This window comes from Diorhabda carinulata, chromosome 10 (genome assembly GCF_026250575.1).
Source record: "Diorhabda carinulata isolate Delta chromosome 10, icDioCari1.1, whole genome shotgun sequence".
NCBI classification, from domain to species: Eukaryota; Metazoa; Arthropoda; class Insecta; order Coleoptera; family Chrysomelidae; genus Diorhabda; species Diorhabda carinulata.
The window spans coordinates 4,420,682-4,443,013 of NC_079469.1; the positions used below are offsets into that span (position 1 = coordinate 4,420,682).

Here is a 22,332-nt window from a genome sequence, read left to right on the forward strand (position 1 = left end):
TTTTTTATTCAATTGAGGAAAGATAAGGTAATATATTAATTCAATTTAATTTGATGATGATTAGAGACTGATAATGATGAGTTTCGTGTCCCACACATATACAAATTGGCACAGGATAAGCTTATATTATTATTATCATGAAAATTTGTGCACGAACTATCACAAATTTGAGCAGAATATTTCACGTTATCATGAATATATCGAAAGGTATTCCAAATAGACGGAAGTTTCGATAAATAACTGTGAAAAATTAGTACAAACTGATAACTGCACACAGTTTTGTACAACACAAAAAAAGGTATTCCAAATAGACGGAAGTTTCGATAAATAACTGTGAAAAATTAGTACAAACTGATAACTGCACACAGTTTTGTACAACACAAAAAAAGGTATTCCAAATAGACGGAAGTTTCGATAAATAACTGTGAAAAATTAGTACAAACTGATAACTGCACACAGTTTTGTACAACACAAAAAAAGGTATTCCAAATTGACGGAAGTTTCGATAAATAACTGTGAAAAATTAGTACAAACTGATAACTGCACACAGTTTTGTACAACACAAAAAAAGGTATTCCAAATAGACGGAAGTTTCGATAAATAACTGTGAAAAATTAGTACAAACTGATAACTGCACACAGTTTTGTACAACACAAAAAAAAGGTATTCCAAATAGACGGAAGTTTCGATAAATAACTGTGAAAAATTAGTACAAACTGATAACTGCACACAGTTTTGTACAACACAAAAAAAGGTATTCCAAATAGACGGAAGTTTCGATAAATAACTGAAAAATTAGTACAAACTGATAACTGCACACAGTTTTGTACAACACAAAAAAAGGTATTCCAAATAGACGGAAGTTTCGATAAATAACTGAAAAATTAGTACAAACTGATAACTGCACACAGTTTTGTACAACACAAAAAAAAGGTATTCCAAATAGACGGAAGTTTCGATAAATAACTGTGAAAAATTAGTACAAACTGATAACTGCACACAGTTTTGTACAACACAAAAAAAGGTATTCCAAATAGACGGAAGTTTCGATAAATAACTGTGAAAAATTAGTACAAACTGATAACTGCATACAGTTTTGTACAACACAAAAAAAGGTATTCCAAATAGACGGAAGTTTCGATAAATAACTGTGAAAAATTAGTACAAACTGATAACTGCACACAGTTTTGTACAACACAAAAAAAGGTATTCCAAATAGACGGAAGTTTCGATAAATAACTGTGAAAAATTAGTACAAACTGATAACTGCACACAGTTTTGTACAACACAAAAAAAGGTATTCCAAATAGACGGAAGTTTCGATAAATAACTGAAAAATTAGTACAAACTGATAACTGCACACAGTTTTGTACAACACAAAAAAAGGTATTCCAAATAGACGGAAGTTTCGATAAATAACTGAAAAATTAGTACAAACTGATAACTGCACACAGTTTTGTACAACACAAAAAAAGGTATTCCAAATAGACGGAAGTTTCGATAAATAACTGTGAAAAATTAGTACAAACTGATAACTGCACACAGTTTTGTACAACACAAAAAAAGGTATTCCAAATAGACGGAAGTTTCGATAAATAACTGTGAATAATTAGTACAAACTGATAACTGCACACAGTTTTGTACAACACAAAAAAAAGGTATTCCAAATAGACGGAAGTTTCGATAAATAACTGTGAAAAATTAGTACAAACTGATAACTGCACACAGTTTTGTACAACACAAAAAAAAGGTATTCCAAATAGACGGAAGTTTCGATAAATAACTGTGAATAATTAGTACAAACTGATAACTGCACACAGTTTTGTACAACACAAAAAAAAGGTATTCCAAATAGACGGAAGTTTCGATAAATAACTGTGAATAATTAGTACAAACTGATAACTGCACACAGTTTTGTACAACACAAAAAAAAGGTATTCCAAATAGACGGAAGTTTCGATAAATAACTGTGAAAAATTAGTACAAACTGATAACTGCACACAGTTTTGTACAACACAAAAAAAATAATACATGAATACATTTAACCTGTAGCTCGATAATTTTTTTTTAATAAAAATTCAACTTCCATATCCATAACACCCCAGGGTATTATATGGAAACTATAACAGCTTATATATCTTCACTTACGAGGAGTGGATAGTGTGATGAGATTCGTAACCTAAAGTTCGATACGACAACATGGTAATCACGTGACAGAAGGACATGCGATACATTTTTAGTATGAATTTGAACTTGATTGAGCCGGTAAATTGTGCGAGGTCAATGGAAAACCATATTTGGAAGTGTGTTTCACATCAGGAGCTATTCTCAGGTATTTTCAAAAGAACTGGAGTTGATGTAAGATAAATTCCGCCTCAAAAAGCATTTAAATACCAGAACTGATGAGATTCTCGACATAATACGAGATCTTATGTATTTAGATCTCCGGTTGATGATCATAACGAACTGAATTTGAGACACATTGGATTTTTATCGATTAATTGTGAATAAAAAATTCACGCAATCTAATAAACATGTTAAATACCATGAATTGAACCTTTTTTCTACAAACTTTTAAACTTATATAAAGAATTTCATTTGAGGACCGTTTAGCTGAAGGATATTCTGCTAACTAAAATATGAGTTTAGCAAGAACTGTCTCCAAAACTACGTGGCTTAATAGTGAATTAACTTTTAAATAAAAAATATTCTATAAAACTTTATATCGATCTAACTGCGTGGTGTTACAATCCTAGTTGAGCATCTTAATCATTTTGGTTATCTCGTAACTTCCATTGAATTTAGACGTCGATGTTTTTTACCATACAAGACTTTTTGTATGTCAACCGCCTACAGGATTTTCGACTTTTTTACTATAGTTTCTTCTTCGAATTATAGTGTCTTCTGTCGACTGAAAAACGAGATCTCATTTATTTAGAACGCCAGTTGATGGTCATATTGAACTGAATTTGAGTCAAATTTTATTTTTGTCAATTGATTGCGAATAAAAAAGCTGCACAATCTGCTGAACGATTTTAGTGATTACAAAAACATGTTTGTGGCTACTAAAACTTTAACTACCATTAATTGAGCCTTCCCAAATTTTCTGTTTCTCCAAACTTTAGAACTTATCAATAAGAATATCGTTTGAGGACTTTAAGAAACCTTCGAAGGATTATAATCGTCTAGCTGAAGGATATCCTACTATCCAAAATATGAATGGTGGGAAAATTCACTTTCAAGGACAACATTCTATCCATCTGTATATCGGTCTAAATCCGTGGTGTTACAACCCTAGTTAAGCATCTCAATCATTTTGGTTATCTCGTAACTTCCATCGATGGTTTTTTCCATACAAGACTTTTTGTATGTAAACCGCCTACAGGATTTTCTACTTTTTTACTACAGTTTCTTCTTCAAATTGTAGTGTCTTCTATCCTTTAAAAAACTTATTCTCTTCCTTATAAGGATCAGAATCGTTTTTTTAATTGTATTTTCTAGCTCATTAGCAGGAATTTGTCATGTAAAAGTTTGCCTAAGTTGAGGTATTTAATTGATTTTTGTAATTTATTGATTTCAGCTGTATTAGCACGAAAAATGCCAAACTTTTTGGGCATCATACAACTGAATCAAATTTACTGGGTCAATTCAATTAGAATTTGAAATAAGTTCAACCGCATTTGGACAAGAACCATGTTAATAAGGAATTAGGCTACGAATTCAGTAACTATTTCTTATTTTTAAAATCTCTATACAGTATGGAGAGAGATTTGATTGGATTGTGTAACTTACAAGTATTTTTATACTGTCCTACCCTCGTAGTAATAATTGATCTTTATTTATGTCAGTTGTAGAGATAACTTTTTTATATCTATATTTTTGCCACTTATTGTATCAAGACAGAATAAACAGTTATAACTCTCTCTGATAGACATTTCGGTTAGTCCGGCTGGTAAACATTAATTTTGTTTCTATTGATTCTTAACCTTATATTCCCAACTTCTAAATCACCTGGCAAAACTTTCACTTATATATATTCTGTCGTTTTCTATAAGGTTAACAGATGCCGATAATATATATGGTCCTTCCCGGTGGAATACCGAGGTTGGTCTTTCATATATATCATCCCGAAAGTGTCAACAGAACTTTAGAGAAAAAAATTGACGCATTTTCCTCTTCACGCTGTTTTTTATATTTCTTTTCAGACAGCTGGTATCTGTCGTCGTATTTTGATTGATTCGTCAACCGTTATCTGACGAAATTACCATTGAAATTCTGGATATTTATCACTAACAGAATCCATATTTACCATACTATTCAGAAGTAAAATAATTACTTTATCTAATGTGCCACTCTTCAGAGATCAAATGGACAACATTTTAAAAATCTATTTAAGCAATTCATCATTAATTAAATATGTTTCATGTACTTAAAACTTCCAGATTAGTTAATTTTCATGGAATTACGATTGATTATCATATTTTCTTCGTGAAATCTATTCACTCACAATTTCATACGGCTTGAAACTGAATTATATGTTAATGAGTTGTTAAATATCTATGTTCTAAGTCAGACATTGCTAATACATCTAACTGCAGCAACTACAAACAGTCTTCGAAGTTTCCACATCACAACCGTGGATATACTTCAAGAATTTATGTTCTTTTTTCATAGTTTTTATTGAGTTGAAACCAAAATTATTATTTAAGCGTTCTTCAAGATCCAGACATTGCGAATACTTAATCTCACTTAAGCAACTATCCACGTTAGCAGACGAGTTTAAACTTGCAGTTTTATATAGAGTTACTGTGAACATTTTGTGTTCTTGTTTGACTTCCATTTATATCTTGAAACTAAAATTATTTTTAATTCCTTTTTCAGGGTCCATATTCCACTGTAGACATTGCTAATACATCTCACTTAAGCAATTAAGTTCGTTAACAATCGGATTCAAACTTACAAATAGTTTTCCATGTTTCCATATCATCACCGTGGACATATTTTAAGATTTTAAGTTATTTTTCCTATAGTTTTTCATGAGCTGATAACAAAGTTATTAATCAAACATCCACCAAGATCCAGAATTGCGAATACATCTCACTTAAACAATTAAGTTCGTTAGCAGTCGAATTCAAACTTACAAACAGTCTTCCAGGTTCCCATATTATCACCGTAGACATATTTTAAGATTTTAAGTTATTTTTCCTATAGTTTTTCATGAGCTGATAACAAAGTTATTAATCAAGTATCCATCAAGATCCAGAATTGCGAATACATCTCACTTAAGCAATTAAGTTCGTTAGCAGTCGAATTCAAACTTATAAACAGTCTTCTAGGTTCCTATATTATCACCGTGGACATATTTTAAGATTTTAAGTTATTTTTCCTATAGTTTTTCATGAGCTGATAACAAAGTTATTAATCAAGTATCCATCAAGATCCAGAATTGCGAATACATCTCACTTAAACAATTAAGTTCGTTAACAATCGGATTCAAACTTACAAACAGTCTTCCAGGTTCCCATATTATCACCGTAGACATATTTTAAGATTTTAAGTTATTTTTCCTATAGTTTTTCATGAGCTGATAACAAAGTTATTAATCAAGTATCCATCAAGATCCAGAATTGCGAATACATCTCACTTAAACAATTAAGTTCGTTAGCAGTCGAATTCAAAGTTACAAACAGTCTCCCAGGTTTCCATATCATCACCGTGGACATATTTTAAGATTTTAAGTTATTTTTCCTATAGTTTTTCATGAGCTGATAACAAAGTTATTAATCAAGTATCCATCAAGATCCAGAATTGCGAATACATCTCACTTAAACAATTAAGTTCGTTAGCAGTCGAATTCAAAGTTACAAACAGTCTCCCAGGTTTCCATATCATCACCGTGGACATATTTTAAGATTTTAAGTTATTTTTCCTATAGTTTTTCATGAGCTGATAACAAAGTTATTAATCAAGTATCCATCAAGATCCAGAATTGCGAATACATCTCACTTAAGCAATTAAGTTCGTTAGCAGTCGAATTCAAACTTATAAACAGTCTTCTAGGTTCCTATATTATCACCGTGGACATATTTTAAGATTTTAAGTTATTTTTCCTATAGTTTTTCATGAGCTGATAACAAAGTTATTAATCAAGTATCCATCAAGATCCAGAATTGCGAATACATCTCACTTAAACAATTAAGTTCGTTAGCAGTCGAATTCAAAGTTACAAACAGTCTCCCAGGTTTCCATATCATCACCGTGGACATATTTTAAGATTTTAAGTTATTTTTCCTATAGTTTTTCATGAGCTGATAACAAAGTTATTAATCAAGTATCCATCAAGATCCAGAATTGCGAATACATCTCACTTAAACGATTAAGTTCGTTAGCAGTCGAATTCAAACTTACAAACAGTCTTCCAGGTTCCCATATTATCACCGTGGACATATTTTAAGATTTTAAGTTATTTTTCCTATAGTTTTTCATGAGCTGATAACAAAGTTATTAATCAAGTATCCATCAAGATCCAGAATTGCGAATACATCTCACTTAAACAATTAAGTTCGTTAACAATCGGATTCAAACTTACAAACAGTCTTCCAGGTTCCCATATTATCACCGTAGACATATTTTAAGATTTTAAGTTATTTTTCCTATAGTTTTTCATGAGCTGATAACAAAGTTATTAATCAAGTATCCATCAAGATCCAGAATTGCGAATACATCTCACTTAAACAATTAAGTTCGTTAACAATCGGATTCAAACTTACAAACAGTCTTCCAGGTTCCCATATTATCACCGTAGACATATTTTAAGATTTTAAGTTATTTTTCCTATAGTTTTTCATGAGCTGATAACAAAGTTATTAATCAAGTATCCATCAAGATCCAGAATTGCGAATACATCTCACTTAAACAATTAAGTTCGTTAGCAGTCGAATTCAAAGTTACAAACAGTCTCCCAGGTTTCCATATCATCACCGTGGACATATTTTAAGATTTTAAGTTATTTTTCCTATAGTTTTTCATGAGCTGATAACAAAGTTATTAATCAAGTATCCATCAAGATCCAGAATTGCGAATACATCTCACTTAAACGATTAAGTTCGTTAGCAGTCGAATTCAAACTTACAAACAGTCTTCCAGGTTCCCATATTATCACCGTGGACATATTTTAAGATTTTAAGTTATTTTTCCTATAGTTTTTCATGAGCTGATAACAAAGTTATTAATCAAGTATCCATCAAGATCCAGAATTGCGAATACATCTCACTTAAGCAATTAAGTTCGTTAGCAGTCGAATTCAAACTTATAAACAGTCTTCTAGGTTCCTATATTATCACCGTGGACATATTTTAAGATTTTAAGTTATTTTTCCTATAGTTTTTCATGAGCTGATAACAAAGTTATTAATCAAGTATCCATCAAGATCCAGAATTGCGAATACATCTCACTTAAACAATTAAGTTCGTTAACAATCGGATTCAAACTTACAAACAGTCTTCCAGGTTCCCATATTATCACCGTAGACATATTTTAAGATTTTAAGTTATTTTTCCTATAGTTTTTCATGAGCTGATAACAAAGTTATTAATCAAGTATCCATCAAGATCCAGAATTGCGAATACATCTCACTTAAACAATTAAGTTCGTTAGCAGTCGAATTCAAAGTTACAAACAGTCTCCCAGGTTTCCATATCATCACCGTGGACATATTTTAAGATTTTAAGTTATTTTTCCTATAGTTTTTCATGAGCTGATAACAAAGTTATTAATCAAGTATCCATCAAGATCCAGAATTGCGAATACATCTCACTTAAACAATTAAGTTCGTTAGCAGTCGAATTCAAACTTATAAACAGTCTTCTAGGTTCCTATATTATCACCGTGGACATATTTTAAGATTTTAAGTTATTTTTCCTATAGTTTTTCATGAGCTGATAACAAAGTTATTAATCAAGTATCCATCAAGATCCAGAATTGCGAATACATCTCACTTAAACAATTAAGTTCGTTAGCAGTCGAATTCAAAGTTACAAACAGTCTCCCAGGTTTCCATATCATCACCGTGGACATATTTTAAGATTTTAAGTTATTTTTCCTATAGTTTTTCATGAGCTGATAACAAAGTTATTAATCAAGTATCCATCAAGATCCAGAATTGCGAATACATCTCACTTAAACGATTAAGTTCGTTAGCAGTCGAATTCAAACTTACAAACAGTCTTCCAGGTTCCCATATTATCACCGTGGACATATTTTAAGATTTTAAGTTATTTTTCCTATAGTTTTTCATGAGCTGATAACAAAGTTATTAATCAAGTATCCATCAAGATCCAGAATTGCGAATACATCTCACTTAAACAATTAAGTTCGTTAACAATCGGATTCAAACTTACAAACAGTCTTCCAGGTTCCCATATTATCACCGTAGACATATTTTAAGATTTTAAGTTATTTTTCCTATAGTTTTTCATGAACTGATAACAAAGTTATTAATCAAGTATCCATCAAGATCCAGAATTGCGAATACATCTCACTTAAACGATTAAGTTCGTTAGCAGTCGAATTCAAACTTACAAACAGTCTTCCAGGTTCCCATATTATCACCGTGGACATATTTTAAGATTTTAAGTTATTTTTCCTATAGTTTTTCATGAGCTGATAACAAAGTTATTAATCAAGTATCCATCAAGATCCAGAATTGCGAATACATCTCACTTAAACAATTAAGTTCGTTAACAATCGGATTCAAACTTACAAACAGTCTTCCAGGTTCCCATATTATCACCGTGGACATATTTTAAGATTTTAAGTTATTTTTCCTATAGTTTTTCATGAGCTGATAACAAAGTTATTAATCAAGTATCCATCAAGATCCAGAATTGCGAATACATCTCACTTAAACAATTAAGTTCGTTAACAATCGGATTCAAACTTACAAACAGTCTCCCAGGTTTCCATATCATCACCGTGGACATATTTTAAGATTTTAAGTTATTTTTCCTATAGTTTTTCATGAGCTGATAACAAAGTTATTAATCAAGTATCCATCAAGATCCAGAATTGCGAATACATCTCACTTAAGCAATTAAGTTCGTTAGCAGTCGAATTCAAACTTATAAACAGTCTTCTAGGTTCCTATATTATCACCGTGGACATATTTTAAGATTTTAAGTTATTTTTCCTATAGTTTTTCATGAGCTGATAACAAAGTTATTAATCAAGTATCCATCAAGATCCAGAATTGCGAATACATCTCACTTAAACAATTAAGTTCGTTAGCAGTCGAATTCAAAGTTACAAACAGTCTCCCAGGTTTCCATATCATCACCGTGGACATATTTTAAGATTTTAAGTTATTTTTCCTATAGTTTTTCATGAGCTGATAACAAAGTTATTAATCAAGTATCCATCAAGATCCAGAATTGCGAATACATCTCACTTAAACGATTAAGTTCGTTAGCAGTCGAATTCAAACTTACAAACAGTCTTCCAGGTTCCCATATTATCACCGTGGACATATTTTAAGATTTTAAGTTATTTTTCCTATAGTTTTTCATGAGCTGATAACAAAGTTATTAATCAAGCATCCATCAAGATCCAGAATTGCGAATACATCTCACTTAAACAATTAAGTTCGTTAGCAGTCGAATTCAAACTTATAAACAGTCTTCCAGGTTCCCATATTATCACCGTGGACATATTTTAAGATTTTAAGTTATTTTTCCTATAGTTTTTCATGAGCTGATAACAAAATTATTAATCAAGCATCCATCAAGATCCAGAATTGCGAATACATCTCACTTAAACAATTAAGTTCGTTAGCAATCGAATTCAAACTTACAAACAGTCTTCCATGTTTCCATATCATCACCGTGGACATATTTTAAGATTTTAAGTTATTTTTCCTATAGTTTTTCATGAGCTGATAAAAAGTTATTAATCAAGCATCCATCAAGATCCAGAATTGCGAATACATCTCACTTAAACAATTAAGTTCGTTAGCAGTCGAATTCAAACTTATAAACAGTCTTCCAGGTTCCCATATTATCACCGTGGACATATTTCAAGATTTTAAGTTATTTTTCCTATAGTTTTTCATGAGCTGATAACAAAGTTATTAATCAAGCATCCATCAAGATCAAGAATTGCGAATACATCTCACTTAAGCAATTAAGTTTGTTAGCAAACGGATTCAAACTTAGAAACTGTCTTGAGGATTTTCTGATGCTTTTTGACACTTTCTTATAGTTTGGAACCAATATGAATGTTGATGCGTTCTATTACAACAAATATACCTAATAAATCCCACTAAGTCAATTACATTCGCAAACTAGTTCAAACTTTTCTCAAAATATGAATTAATGACATAGAGTGTTTGAAATACATGGATCTTAAGTAAATAATCGTATGAAAATTCATCATATTTACTGCGTATTTTGTACAAATATTAAATTCAAAACTCCTTTTTGAGTTTATTCTAATTTGAAAGTGACACTTTTTGAATAACATATTGTCATATTTTATAGATATAATTCAAACATAATATAGACCATACAGAGTCAAAATATTTTGATAAAGTACAATTATAAATAATTATAATCAGTTAATCAGGTAATTTTTCCGATTGACGTTGTTAACACATACATCCAAAACTGTTCTTTAAATAAAAGAATAAAAGAAAAGTCTTTAATTACTTATCAAACCATAACTGAAAATTAGTCTTCTAGTTTCATAATATAAAACTAGAAATATTAAGGTACTAAATTTCGTTATTGGATCTAATCATCAAAATGACGATTTTTGTTGGATAAAACCAAAAATTCCTGAAGTTATTCGATTGCGTGATACTATATCTAAAATATTACAGCAAACGCTATTATTCAATTGTTCCATTCATACGTAAACGACGGTTTCCCTCTACGAAACACGAACAAGTTGTCGTCGGAAAGTCAATAGTGAGAAGTAGAGTTGATTAAGGGAAGGATTATTATTCGAAAGATGGATTCTTCAAGCATTGTTAACACTGTTTGATATGAAATCATAAAGACACAAAGAATTTGAGCTATGAAAATAGAACTTCCGATTTCTATTGTGTTGTACATTTTTTGGAAACAATATGAAAACTAATTGATTTATTTCTTGTAAAAACCTAACAAAGAAGAAAACTTGTTCCATTAACGAAATAAACGTTCTATTTCGATTGACAATGAATAATATACTAGCTTCACACACTATTCTCAATTAATATAGCCCTTTTCGATTACTTTCTGTTCTCAAAATTAAAAAAATAGCTTACCGGAAACCTTTTTAGATAAATGAATAGGTATTGACCAAAAACTAATTTTTTTGTTTAGAAATTATTTTTTTCTCTTTAGTTGATGTACATGGTCGCAAATCGGATCTAATTTCCCCATTTTCACACTATAATAACTAATAATTCTTCAACATACTCTTCATCGTAATTTTTCTTCACTGTCATCAAGTTTTTCCCAGATTTAATGAAATGCATAGCAGAGTAAGCCACGAACTAAGAAGATTTATAAACATTCAATAAAAATAGAAAGATTTTTCCTTTATTACAACTTTAAATTTGCTAAATTTTCATAATCAAATATACTTGATATTTCTTCAAACATAATTTTTATTATCAAATGATACAAGCTTTCGTTGATAGTTTTATAACATTATATTTGAAGAATTTAATGTTTTCTCCACCTTGAATTCGATAGATAATAAACAGTTTCAGCTAGCGAAAACTTTTGCTATATTACTTTTTCTACTTCTATTAAAATCTAATATTGTTCTCCCTTGTACAACAACAAACTGTTTATCTAATATTAATCATATCGATTGTGAATTGTAGAAAAACCAACCTACAAACCTCCCTTCTATACTTATCGATTTGTGTACAAACAAAATGTCTTTCAGTTCATTTCTCGCTCGCAGCTACAATGAACTCCAAGGATTTCGAACAATTCTCATATAAACCTCGGTAGAAATTGCAATTCGTTAATTAGATGATTATTCTCGCATATTTCAATGAAATGTGGAAATATGAACCTATCAGAAGACGTAGAATAAAGGGAATGAAACTAAATATCTGTAAATATAATTAGAAATGAATAAAACAACAAAAGGGAGGAAATAGGTAAATGAATGATAAAAAAGGGCAAAAGGAAAAATGAGAAGATGATGAAGATACGCAATATTATAAGCTGCATACGAAAGAAAAAAAGTGAAGCTAAGAAACAGTTAAAATTAAATAAAGTTTCTGATATATGAACATTTAGATTATTCCCAGAGGTAAAGATACTCGTAAAAATAAGAGGGTGGTGGAATTGGTAAGAAATCTTATCGTAAGAAAATAACAAACAGACGTTTATGGAGCGATGTCATCCGCAACATTGTGAGGGAAAAATTTAAATTCTCAAGGATTGCGTTACATGAAAACGATGATAAAACAAGAACTGGAATTTTATACTACAAAATTTGTATTTAATAATTGTGTGATGTCATTTCAAACATAGTATTATTTCTATATTGAAAAGTGTGACATGTATTACATCACATACTAAGTCGTATGATTGACATACAGATGGCGCTGCCATTGTCAAATCCATGTGACGTTTATGAAGTATAAAAGCCAAAAGACTATGTGTGAAATTTCATGACATTTCGTTAGTCACAAAAAAAGTTACAGCCATTTAATTGAAGGTACTTCCGTTATTTTCAAAACAATGGATTCAAAACAATTTCTTGTGTTAATTTATCATTGCTTCTAGATGAAAAAAAAACTATCAAGCTCAGCAATAGCTTAAAAAGTGTCTAGACTCTGCTCCATGGGAAAAATTATTTGTTATTGGTTTGCTGAATTTAAACGTGGTCGTACAGACGCCTATGATGGTGAACGTTCTGGTAGTCCAATTGAGGTGGTTATTAGCAGTGTTTGGCGATGTTGACACGTAATAAATCAGATTTTTTGCGTCGATATGTGACAATGGATGAAACATGGATCCATCGCTCCACTTCGGAATCAAAACGATCATCGTCTATGTGGTCTGCAGTCTGTGAACCACGTCCTAATTATCCAAAGGTACAACAATCAGCTGGGAAGGTTATGGTGTCAGTATTTTAGGATGCGCATTGAATATTGTTTATCGACTATCTTCAAAAGTGATAAACATTCAATAGCGAATATTACATAGAGTTTTTGCATCGATTGAATACAAAAATGAAAGAAAAACGGTCTCATATGTCGTGTGTCGATGCCAACGATGATTGAATTGAACGAAGTACACTTCGAATTGCTTCCTGAACCACCATATAGACTAGATCTGGCCCACATTGACTACTGGCTATTCGCTGATCTCAAAAAAACGCTCGCTGGTGAGGAATTCAGCCCAAATTGCTGAAACTGAAGCCTATTTAGAGGCAAAAGACAAATTCTTCCACAAGCACAGCATCAAGAAGCTAGTGAAGCATTGGAATGATTGTATTGCTCTTGAAGAAGGTTATAAATCGATTTTTAGGAAAAGAAAATGTGTTTTCTTAGTTAGTCACTTATTGAGTGATCATTACTATTGAAATTAAGTGTACCAATGATCTACAGATATTATAATAATTGTAATAAGTGAAAAATAATTCCTCACTGACTCAAGTCAAGTGAATTGTTCCATGTCTAATTTACACGACACGTTTAAATTAGGTAATGCGAAATATCTACTCAGGCCATAAAAACAATGTTTTTTATATTGTGTGTGTGTGTTTGTAAGAAAGAAAAAGGCTTGAAAGCAAGTCCATCACCCACAGAATATTTCAATTAATGATACAATTTACTAATAGATCTAAAGTATGTCAGTTATCTATGCTTAAAAGGTGTGTGAGGTTTAACAGGTGACTATAAAAAATTGTCTGTTTTATGAAATTGATTGCTGCATCAGAAGAAAATGTTCATTATCCAAATAATAGATAATAGATGAGTAAAATTAGACAAATGTGTGTAGAAGTCTACAGAATCAAATACATTTCGATGCAAATCAAATCAAGTGCAAATCAACGTAAAGTATCGCGGTTATGATGGAAAGATCTTATGTTAACTTTTGAAAATTAATCATACTTGTTTGGGACACATAAGGTAATCAATCTTCCATCTAGGTGGTAGAGCTCTCGGTGGTAAGCGAAAATAACTATTTCATCAAAATTGTGACAGTGAATAAACATATGAGAGTTGTTGGAATGAACCGTCTTTTTGTAGTGAATAAAGATGTCATTATTCAACAGACGAATACATAATGTTAACCACAACTAACTAATGACACATTTCGTATTCTTAGAAAATTAAAATTGACATTTATAAGAATGTTGGTACTTCGCTTTTATTTGTTTACTTATTAGAAGTTGATATCATATTCATTTTGTTATTAACAAATGATTATTATGATTGTAGTTTAGTCCTGTGAACGGGAACGTAGTGTGTTCAATACTTTTAAGAATAAACGCCGCTTAATACGCCAATACAACGTGCAATGCAATGCAAAAAGCGATATTCCTTGATCAAAAGCATGCGCGGATGAAGTTTAGCTGATAGTTCCATGCAACATCTCGCACTTGAAATTTTATCGATTTAGTGCCACTTTTATTGCGTGTAAGTTGCAATTTTAGAGAGAAATGAGTTTCTTCATCCATTCTCAACTAATTTTTTGTTTTCCTGTATAATTATCTAGCTAATCTGACTCCAAAAGCAACGCAGCAACAGATATAATTATTGCCGTTGATGCACTTACGTTTACTTAACTTAGCTTTGTTATTTTCATGGTTGAAATCTCCACAAAATATTGAATATATTTTGAGATTAGGAAATTGTTTACTTTTACTTTTGGAATTTTGATTAGTGACAAAGTTCCTTTACGAATTGTTTTCGTTCTAGCAAATTCATCCTTGTAAATTCTAAAATGGATAAAACTCTTCATTACCTAGACAAAAGTTGCATTGCCTTCGAATTAAAAACACCCAGACGTCTCGTGGACTACAATATGAAACAAAATGCGTTCACCAGGAGTTTTGGAGAAAAAATATGTTCGGAAAACCACAAGCACTGAAGATAAACGTATTGTATTGATGTCATGGTCCCAGAGACATCAAAATAAAATTACATGGGCTGAATAACATAAAAATGGAACGTGTGAAAAGTAAGAAAGAGTGGTATGGAATGATGAGTCAAAGTTTGAGGTTAGGTTGAAGAAAAGAATGTTTGTGCGCAGATCAAAAAAAGAACGGATGCTACTTCCATGCTTAATCTCGACTGTAAAACACGGCAGAGGTTCGGTGATGGTTTGAGGATGTTTTAAGCGCCTGAAGACCTGATAAAATTGAAGGGATTTTGAAGAACGATACCTAAATAGATATTTACGGAAAATGCAAAGAGCATTTGAAAGAATTGGAAATAAAGAATGTAGTGAAAGTAAAGATTCACACGATCTGTACCCGATTAAGTTGGACAGAAATTTTAATCGCACTTTGATCGGTACTGTATGTAATTTAAATCTACTACAAGTAACATCTCGAAAAATTGTGACAAAGCTGTAATATTGATGATTTAGCGACTAGACGTACGTATTTAATAGTTATTAATTAATTGTTAATATTAATCAACAAAATTGCGTGTCTAGAATTACTAAGTCTTCTAAGAATACATATTTGTTGGGTTACGATTCGGTTCTATTCTTTATTCTATTTTTCAGTAGTTTTCACCTTCATATAGAACCAATCAATATCATTGTCATATGCAGAACTATTTGTCGCACTAAGTCTAGTACGATAAAAAAATTTTCTCTTTATTTGTATTCGGCAGAATCAACATTCAACAATTATCTAAAATAGTTATTTTAGTATCTTCCTGTTTACTATATGATTTACAATTTATCTAAATATACTATTTAACTTAAATTGTTCAATTTTTAACTGTTTTATATATGTTTTTACACCCATTAGTTGACCCTTGAGCTACGGGGTGATGTAAATAAATATTTGAAGAAAACATTCAAAACATTCTTGTGTATATTAGCCTAAAAATAAATAACTTTTCAATAGCATACCTGGTATAAATAACAAACAGAATGAAGTAAATTAATATCCAGATAGAAATATTTTGTTGAAATTTATCTTTATTAACTTTGAAATAAATTTGATCAACTATGACTACATTTTATTATTCAATTTATTAGTTATATAATTAATGAAGTATTATTACTGCATAATTATTATAAAAACTAATTATTACCTTACTCAACTTCCCAGGAAATTTGAATAATACATAACTAACACAAAAAAAAACTGATCGTATTCCAACTGATTTTTTCCGATCGTAATTTACTAATTGGTTAGTTAATCCTTTTCAAAGTGCTTTTTCATCATGACAATTTTAGTTTTTATTATATTTGGCAAATATTCGGCAGAAATATATGACCTATTATTCACGAGCGCCGCGGCGGAACTGGTCGGTCTTACAGGTACGTAGCGTGATAGCGTCGACGCCGTGTAATATGCATCGCGACGATTCAATTGAAAAAGTAAAATTATTATGGATGTAACGCTGCGGACCTTTTACAATTATTACGATATTTTTAGGTTATAGTTTTAATAAGAACTGATAAGCTTCGATATATCTGACATTAGGACAAGTAAGTTTAGACCAGTTGTAAAACCAAAAAACTTAAACTACGGCTTATTTTTTTAATGTTATTAGTACTAGTTTTGTTAAAATGTTCTAACTTTGCAATATTGGGAAAACTGGGAATTTTTTTTGTATGTAAGTCTTGCAAAACTATTTATATAAACGGCTAAACTGATTTAAAGGAATTTTTTGTGTCTATTCCGGAGGATTTGAGAATGATTTAGATGTAAAATTTGCTCCAATGCATTATTATTTATTTATAAATTGTTGTTGTAGTTGATCTTCGAATTTTTTACATTGGATCAACAATTATCCTAACCTATAAATATATTTTTGTATCTAATTGATTTTTTAGCACAATATTAAACATTTTTTTAATTTAAAAATATAAATTTACACATTATTTATTTAAAATTCAATAAAACAAATCTCTTCATTTCTGTTACTTAGTAGTCAACTATCCTGTAGAGTTTTTGAATTCGCTGGATTTACTAAAAAGCCATCACATAATTTGATATTGAAGATTGGCTCACCTATAATTTTGCTTCGAAATTTGAACGCTCCGAAATTGTGTAATGGTACGCGATTTGTCATAAAAAAACCATGGGTAACATTCTTGAATCCACTACTTCAAGGTGAAGTTGTACTTTTACCACGGATCCCAAGGATTCCTTCAGATTCACCTATACCAATCAATAGTTCACCAATTTCCAATTCGCTTGTCATTTTCTATGTCTTAAGTCACAAGGTCAAACAATGAAAATTTGTGTTTTTCTCATAATCAATTATATGTTGCGTGTTCCAGAGCTGGAACACCATCAAATTTATTTGTTTATGCCCTTCAAGGATAAACAAAGAATATCGTACATCCAATGGATGTATAAATAATTTTTTTATACAATTTGATGAATACAAACAGTTGGAGTTTCAACTTTTAACCAAAATTAATTTTTTTATCGCACAGCCTCTACATTTAACTTCCCTCATAGTATACACAAACTCACACGCTTGTGATAACCATATATGTAAAGACGTTCGATGTAAATAAAAGTTTTGAATTTTTGAATTTAAGATGTGTGTATAAGACTGTCGCGTCTATTATAACTCATAATAGTAATTACAATTACTTGTTTATTTCTTCTAATTCCATGTTATTGCGTAATTAATGGATTAATGGAGATTTTCCATTGAGTTCAATTAAATTTATTAGTGAAACAAGAGTAAGCGAATCTCGGATGTAATACTCTAACTGCCACCTGGGAATAATGACAAAACCCATTTTGGCTTTAGTCAGTTCGGTTCATAAACAATTTACTACGAGGGTGGTTCAAATTCATGTCAAAATTATTAATAAACGCGTGAATATTTCAGTGTCGCAAAAGTGGGCGAGAAGGATGTACCAATGTCTATTGCGCAACGCTTCATTATACGTTATACACAGCTTAAGTGGTATTGAACAAATTACAACAAAAAATTACAGCCAAATGGGTGCCAGGACATTCGAATTTTGAGTAGCTATTGACACGCTGGAAAGTTTGCACGCGTCTCCGCGAATTGAGTTGGGAAACACTGGTATACCCTGCTATAGTCCCTATTTGTCACCGTGCGACTATTATTTATTTGGTTAATCGAAAGAGGCACTAGACAAACTCCGATTTCGAAAGCAATGCGGAAGTAGTCGGTTTAGTGAAAAGCCGAATGATTTTTACGGCATCCAAAAGCTTCCGGAAAAGTGGTAAACGTGTGTAAAGAGTGAATGAAAGTATCTTAGTGATAAAATTATTATTGCTAGCGTTTTAACCAGCCGTCCGTCTGTATGTAATAGCGATAGCAGGTCTGGTTATTAAATAACGAGACTTGTTACGAAAAAGGGTTTTTTTATAAAAATTATTCTACATTCGAAGGCTCCCCTTCAATATACTCTCATCCCCTCGTCACACACCTTTCCATACGTTTTTTTCCATTGATCGAAGCAGTGCTGGAAGTCTTTTTTGGTGAGTGCCTTTAGGAGCTTTGCCGTTTTTTGCTTTACCGCTTCCACCGACTCAAATCGGGTCCCTATCAAATCAGATCTTTTTCTAACCTTTCTATCTTTCAAAGAAATCTGGGCAGACCCGTTGACGCAAGAGCTTTTGGTCAGGAGTCAGATTTTTTGGCACCAACTTCGCATAGATTTTTGTTATGTGTAATGTCTCGTGTAAAATTTTAGTTTACAGCCTCGGCAATCATCCGGATGATTATTCGACGATCTGCGCGCACAATTTGATTGATTTTGGTCACTGTTTCCGGAGATGAAACAGTCACAGTGTGACATGGGCACTGATCATCTTCAATACTGACTCGGCGCTTACTAAAGCGCTTACACCACTCAAAAACACGCGCTCGATATAGAGAATTGTCCTGCTAGGTCTTTTGCAACAATTTATAGTCCTCAGTCAGAGTTTTTTTCACTTTAACGAGAATTTTGAGATTGATACGTTAACTAGACCTCGTATCTATTCACAAAAAGTATGTAGCGAGTTCGATTTTTTTGTATTTAATTCCTGTATAGCTCAATTTTGGGCCCAACAGGTGTATTTGTAAAAACATACATTTTTCAGGATTTTGTCGAAACCTCTGGTTACTTTGTAATGAAGTTTGTTACGAATATGATTTGAAAGGTGATACATCCCATGAATTTGTTTCTATATTTGACATTCCAAGGATATTTATACAAGGATATGTCAATTTTCTTAATAATAAATAATTTTTTCAATCTAATGAAAAGTTTTCTGTCTATTTTAATCGAGGTCTCTTAATTTAGAATACGACCGTACTGTAAATATTGAATTCGGTACCACGGCAAGTTTAAAGTATATTTGGAGTGTATATTTGTACTTGTTTATAGCAAAATTCCAGTTTATATTTGAACCACCCTCGTAGTTTAAGGGCGATGAAAGAAACCCGCATTTTTATACAATTATGTCGAAATTTCCGGTTACTTTGTAATGAAGTTTGTTATGAATATAATTTAGAAGGTAATATATCTCAAGAATTTGCTTTTATACCTAACATTCCAAGGATCTATTTATAATTCTATATTTAATACGTTGAAAATTACTCAAAAAAAGAATTTATTGTTGTCAATTTTCTTAGTAATGGATAATTTTTTCATTCTAATAAAAGTTCTTTGTAAAGTTCAATCGAGGTTTCTTTATTGTGAATACAACCATATTGTACTCGTATATATTGAATTTTGTACTTTAACACGTCGACTGCCAAGGCAATTTCACTAAAAACACTAATTTGAATACAAATTTATATACAAAAAGGTTTATAAATTATTTAGTAGTTAGTAAAATCTCTTTGAGTGATTTATTTATTTCATAGTTGACAGTTAACGTGTTAAAGTATATTTATATCAATTTTTATACAACTCATAACGGTTTTTTACAGTAAAAATAAGCTTTTCCCCGTAACAAATTTCTTTTGTACAATTCAGCGAGCACACTATTCCATTCTAACTTTATTTATGAGGCGACAATTGTGTAAAAAGAGTAGAGAAACGTAATATCACTTCTCGTAATGTAATTTTCTTTCTTTATTACTGGGTTTCTGCTAAAATCTCTCTCAAACGACGATGTTCTTGCTCTGTTGCCTTCCACGCTAATAGCGTATTTGTCACTAGTGAATTTAGCCCAATATTCCTAAGCTTAATGTGTGTGTATAACTTAACTCGAATCAAAATTAAAACATTGAATTCCTGTGGGTTTATCAAATGAATAAAATATTCAAGAAATCGATCTGCATTTGCCTTGGTATAGAATAAATAACAAGACTTGCCATGTGTATTTACCAATATCATAATCCCACGGAATACTCACGATATCAATAAATTTAGTAATCTACAGGGAATAGTTATAGCACGGAAAGGCGCGAATAAAAGTCACGTGGTACTGAAAGTGTAGAAAAAATGACCAGCACTCGCCATTAGTTGGATTTGTTTATGTAACAGCTAAAGACTTAGTCGAATTGTTGAGTCCAAAAATCCTATTCTTCTAAAGATTTATACTTTTCATATTTCAGATTTAATATTGTTTCAAAGTGAAAATTTTTTATTTGAATATTGGTAACTGAGTATTTAAACAGATTTCTAATACATAAACTGTAGTAAACTCTGTATTTATAAATATATTACTAAAAAATATTCAAGGTTATAAATTAATATGCTTTTAACTGTCATAATCTCCGTATATTTATATCTTGTTTTTTAAATTGAATTAGAGCCCCACAATTGAACTTTTAGCTTGAAATTAGGTGAAAATTATACATTGGATAATAAATTTTCATTTTTTTTCCATAACACGATGTAATCTCCTTCAAGAGCAATACAATCAATCCAACTCTTCCCTAACTTCTAGATGCACTACTTGTAGAATAATTTGTCTTTTGCCTTAAAATAGGCTTGAGTTTCAACAATTTTTCTTGATTTAAGCCGAATTTATTACTGGCAAGCATTTTTTGGAGATCAGCGAATAGCCAGTAGTCACTGGGAGCCAGATCTGGAATATAAGGAGGATGAGGAAGCAATTCGGTGTGTAATTCGTTTAATATAATCATCGTTACAAACGACTTGTGAATCGGTGCATTGTATTGGTGAAACATACGAGATATGAGGCCATTTCTCTTTGATATTTGCATTCAAACGATCCAACAACTCTATACAGAATTGGCTACTGATTGTTTCTTTCTTTTGGAGATAGTCGATGAACAATATTCCAGGCGCATTCCAAAATAATGAAGCTAGAACCTTCCCAGTTGACTATTGTGCCTTTGGACGTGATTCACCGGATGCAGTCCACTCATATGATGATCGTTTCGATTCCGGATTGAAGTGATAGATCCATGTTTCATCCATTGTTACGTATCGATGCAAAAAATCTGATTCGTTACGTTTAAACATGGCCAAACATTGCTCTGGATCATCAACATGTTGTTGTTTTTGATCGGAAACGCTGCACCCACTTTGAAAAAAGCTTTCTCATGGTCAAATGCTCATGCGTAATTGTGAACACAGTGCCTTATGATGTATTTATGGTCTGAGTTTGGACTTTTTTGATGTTTTATGGAGTAACTTTCTCAATTGGACGTCTAGAACGTTCACCATCATCGGTGTCTGTACGACCACGTTTCAATTTAGCAAACCAATAACAAATGTTTCTTTTCGATGGAGCAGAGTCTTGATAACACTTTTAAAGCCATTGCTGAGCTCGTACAGTTTTTTTCATCAAGAAGCAACGATAAATTAATACACGAAATTATTTTGAAAATAACAAAATTAGCTACATTTAAATGACTATCACTTTTTTCTGACTGATCGAAATGTCACGAAATTCTACACATAAGCTTTGGAAAGCTGGTACTTCATATACGTCATAATGGTTTTGACAATGGCAGCGCCATCTATATGTCAGTTGCATGATTAATTGAGTGATGTAATACTTGTATTGCTTCCAATTCTGGATACTTCATTATCGATTCAGTTCTCCAAGAGCCCAATGAAAGTACATTTCTTATACAGGAGAAGATAATACTACAGCAACAAATCCACTAGTTTTTCTCTGTCTAAAAATTACGGCAATAGCATATCTTTTTTCCAGGTACCTTCGTTTCTT

General features: G+C 31.4%; 1 protein-coding gene across 7 annotated transcripts in view; it reads right to left on the reverse strand.

The window, feature by feature from the left end:
- LOC130898585 (uncharacterized) overlaps positions 1 to 16,541 on the reverse strand; it is a 137,696-nt gene extending 121,155 nt beyond the window's left edge. For 3 of the 7 annotated variants that reach the window (XM_057807988.1, XM_057807987.1, XM_057807989.1), the window contains exon 1: positions 16,286 to 16,535. The gene's annotated coding sequence lies outside the window, so the exon portion shown is untranslated. Of the gene's footprint in view, positions 1 to 16,285 lie in introns of all 7 variants that reach the window. The other 4 variants (XM_057807986.1, XM_057807983.1, XM_057807985.1 and 1 more) reach the window with 3 other exon arrangements.
- Positions 16,542 to 22,332: the final 5,791 nt, after the last annotated feature.